Genomic DNA, 4,606 nt, shown 5'->3' on the forward strand with positions numbered 1-4,606 from the left:
GCGGTTGTTGAAGGAATGGCTGAGGAAGCTGCCGGTAATGCAGCCAACCTTGGGCAGCCCGTAAATGTTAACAATCCAGTTAACCAGGCAGCCATGGCAGATGACAGGGATAGGGCCATCAGAGAATATGCCGTACTGATTTTACATGGGCTTAATCCGAGCATCATTAGGCCGGAGATACAGGCACCTCTATTTGAGCTTAAACTGGTCATGTTTCAAACAGTGGGCCAATTTAGTGGCATGGCAACTGAAGATCCCCACTTGCATCTCAGGCTATTCATGGAAGTGTGTGATTCTTTTAAGCTTCTAGGGGTTACAAAAGAAGCTTTGAGACTGAAGCTCTTCACTTATTCCTTGAGGGATGGAGCTAGGGCATGGTTAAACTCTCTACCACCGAACTCTATGGCAACTTGGAATGAATTCACAGAGAAGTTTCTGATGAAGTATTTTCCTCCAACTAAGAATGCGAAGCTTAGAAATGACATCACCGGATTTTAGCAACATGAAGGGGAATCTTTGTATGAGGCATGGGAGAGGTTTAAGGAATTATTGCGCAAATGCCCTCACCATGGGATTCCTCATTGGATTCAGATGGAGACGTTCTACAATGGACTTAATGGGCAAACTCAAACCATAGTAGATGCTTCAACCAATGGTGCTATTTTGGCAAAGACTTACTATGGGGCTTATTAGATTTTGGAAAGGATGGCTAATAATAGCTATCAATGGCCTGCAGAGAGAGCAGCTGCAACTAGGAGAGTAGCAGGAGCAGGAGTTCATGAAGTGGATGCGGTGACAGCTTTAACCGCTCAAGTGTCATCCTTGGCAAGTATCTTGAAATCAATGAATCAGGGGGGAATTCTCCTCAATTTACAGCAGTATCTTGTACTTACTATGGTGAAGGCCATCTCTTTGATAGTTGTCCATCCAACCTGGAATCGGCATGTTATATGGGTAACTTAAACAAAAACAACAATCTGTATTCCAATACTTATAACCCAGGTTAGAGGCAACACCCAAATTTTTTTGGGAACTCTCAAGGGCAGAACGCAACATATTCATCAACAGCAAACCACCCTCAATATCCTCCAGGATTTCCACAATAGTCGAGACATCAACCGGCGGAACAATACTCATCGATTGTGAACTTTTCGAAGGAGTACATGGCAAAGAATGATGCCATTATTCAAAATCAGTCGGCACTGATTCATAACCAAGCAACTTCATTTAGGAAATTGGAAAATCAAATGGGGCAGTTAGCTAACGCCTTGACTAGTCGTCTGCCAGGCGTACTCCTAAATAATACTAAAGATCCTAGGCGTGAAGACAAAGAGCATTGCAAGGCTATTATGCTGAGGAATGGGAGAGAATTAGAGCAAGTGACTAGACAACCCAATCACCGAGAAGTGCCCTCTTCAATCCAAGGTGAAGTGGAAGAATCTTGAAAACGAAGCGATGCTATAGAACCTATAGGAACGCTGCAACAAAGTTTGGCAGAAAGGCAAAATGACAGACCACCACCACCTTTTCCTCAAAGATTCCAAAAGTAGCAGCAAGATAAGCAGTTTAAAAGGTTTCTAGATGTCTTGAAGTAGCTCCATATTAACATTCCATTGGTGGAGGTGCTTAAGCAAATGCCTAGTTATGTGAAATTCATGAAGGACATTCTTTCAAAGAAAAGAAGACTTGGAGAATTTGAAACAGTGGTAATGACAGAAGAAAGCAGCGCCATCTTGCAGAATAAAATCCCTCCAAAGTTAAAAGATCCTGGGATTTTCACCATCCCATATGTAATTGGAAATAACTACTTTGGTAAGGCTCTCTGTGATTTAGGAGCATGCATAAATCTTATGCCTATGTCAGTTTTCAAGAAGCTTGGAATTGGGGAAGCACTGCTAACCACAGTAACTCTTCAGTTGGCTAATCAATCTCTAGCTCATCCAGAAGGAAAGATTGAAGATGTCCTGGTGAAAGTAGACAAGTTCATCTTCCCCGCTGATTTTATTTTTTTGGATTATGAAGCTAATAGGGCGGTGCCCATCATTTTAGGGAGACCTGAGAGTCAATGATGAGCAGGTCACTTTTAATGTTCTCAAGGCAATGAGATTTCTTGATGAAGTGGAAGAATGCTTTTTGGTGAATGTAATAGATACTAGTGCTTTTAAGGACCTAGAGCAAGCTTGCTCTAAACACCCTCTACACATCTCGGCATTGGTAGAGTTAGAAGAAGAAACTTCATAATTGAGTAGCCAATTGGCTTGGTTGGAATCAGGGACAACTGGTACAACTAGAGGAAGGCAGTTTGAGCCTTTAGGGCCATCCGAACGTGAGCTCAAACCACCTAAGTAATCTATAAAAGAACCCCCAGTCTTAGAGTTGAAGCCTTTGCCTTCCCACCTTCGGTATACATTCTTGGGAGAAGCAAAAATGCTACCGGTTATTGTTTCAGCCGAGTTAACTGAAGACCAGGAACATAAGTTGCTTGAGTTGTTGAGGAAGTTTAAAAAAGCAATAGGATGGACAATTGCAAAAATCAAGGGAATTAGTCTATCCATATGCATGCATAAAATTTTGCTGGAGGAATGCTACAATAATTCTGTAGAACAACAAAGAAGGCTAAATCCAATCATGAAGGAAGTTGTAAAAAAGGAAGTCATTAAATGGTTGGATGTAGGGATTATTTATCCTATTTCAGACAGACAGTGGGTTGGTCCAGTGCAATGTGTACCCAAGAAGGGGGGAGTGACTGTGGTAGCTAATGATGTGAATGAGTTAATCCCCATGTGCATAGTCATAGGCTGGAGAGTCTGCATGGACTACATAAAATTGAACAAGGCCACTAGGAAAGACCATTTCCCATTGCCATTCATTGACCAGACGCAGGACAGACTAGCTGGCAGAGAGTACTACTATTTTCTAGATGGGTATTCAGGGTATAATCAGATTGCAATAGCACCAGAAGACCAGGAGAAGACTACCTTCACTTGTCCATATAGGACATTTGCATTCAGGAGGATGCCCTTTGGGCTATGCAATGCCCCCGCTACCTTTTAGCGATGTATGATGGCCATCTTCTCAAATATGGTAGAACAATTCTTATAGGTCTTTATGGATGACTTTTCAGTGGTTGGGGATTCTTTTGACAACTGCTTGGAAAATTTGGAAGGAGTTCTAAAGAGATGTGAGGAGACAAGTCTAGTTTTGAACTGGGAGAAATGTCACTTCATGGTGACAGAAGGAATTGTTCTTGGCCACATGATATCTAAGAAAGGGATCAAGGTAGATAAAGCTAAGATTGAGATTATCGACAAGCTGCCGCCCCTACATCAATCAGAGGAATCAAGAGTTTTCTAGGTCATGCAGGTTTTTACAGGAGATTCATCAAAGACTTCTCAAAAATCTCAAAGCCTCTGTGTTCGTTGTTGGAGCATAACACTCGCTTCAACTTTAATGCAGATTGCTTGCAAGTATTCGTGAAGCTGAAAAGGAGACTTACAATAACACCCATTATTGTGGCCCCGAATTAGTCATTACCATTTGAGTTGATGTGTGATGCTAGCGACTTTACAGTGGGAGCAGTGTTGGGCCAAAGAAAAGATAATAATTTTTACCCCATCTACTATGCAAGCAGAACACTGACTAAGGCGCAATTGAACTATACAACCACTGAGAAGTAGCGGTGGTGTTTGCATTTGACAAGTTCAGGGCATATTTGGTTGGAACCAAGGTTGTGGTGTACACTAACCACTAGGCTATCAAGTACTTGATTGCAAAGAATGATGCAAAGCCTAGGCTTATTAGATGGATCTTGTTACTCCAGGAGTTTGATTTAGAGATCAGAGACAGAAAGGGGACTAAAAATCAGGTTGTAGACCATTTGTCCAGATTCGAGGAAGGGGTCTCCTAGAAAGACAAAGAGCCAATAAAGGAGACTTTTCCAGATGAGCACCTGTTCGGAGTGAATTGGTTGGCTACACCTTATTATGCTAATGTGATGAACTACTTGGTAAGTGGTATACTTCCACCTGAACTTTCTAGCCAGCAAAAGCGGAAGTTTCTTCATGATGTCAAGTTCTATTATTGGGATGAACTATATTTGTACAAGCAATGTGCTGACTAGATTATGAGAAGATGTGTCCCTGAGGAAGAAATAGATAGCATTCTGCATCATTGCCATTCATCACCTTATGGCGGAATTAGGACAGCTTCAAAGATTTTACAATCAGGATTCTACTGGCCGACTATTTTTAAGGATGCTCATGCACATGCTTTGCAATGTGACAGATGCCAACGGATAGGGAACATCTCCAGGAGGTATGAGATGCCTCTAAATAACATCATGGAAGTGGAGTTATTTGATGTGTGGGGTATAGACTTTATGGGACCCTTCCCATCCTCATTTGGAAACCAGTACATCATAGTGGTGGTCAACTATGTCTCCAAATGGGTGGAAGCAGTTGCATGATCCACCAATGACTCTAAAGTTGTGGTGCAATTTCTTAAGAAGAACATATTCACATACTTTGGCACCCCTAGAGCCATAATAAGTGATGAGTGGACACACTTCGGGAGCAAGTAATTTGAGCAACTCTTGAGGAAATATGGG

The 4,606-nt window shown here is 41.9% G+C and overlaps 1 non-coding gene across 1 annotated transcript; it reads right to left on the bottom strand.

Moving 5' to 3' along the window:
- Positions 1 to 468: 468 nt before the first annotated feature.
- Positions 469 to 575, bottom strand: LOC112090788. The gene has a single exon (XR_002901816.1). It is a non-coding gene; the product is annotated as a small nucleolar RNA R71 (small nucleolar RNA).
- Positions 576 to 4,606: the final 4,031 nt, after the last annotated feature.

The sequence above is a fragment of the Morus notabilis genome, unplaced genomic scaffold (genome assembly GCF_000414095.1).
Source record: "Morus notabilis unplaced genomic scaffold, ASM41409v2 Scaffold547, whole genome shotgun sequence".
NCBI lineage: Eukaryota > Viridiplantae > Streptophyta > Magnoliopsida > Rosales > Moraceae > Morus > Morus notabilis.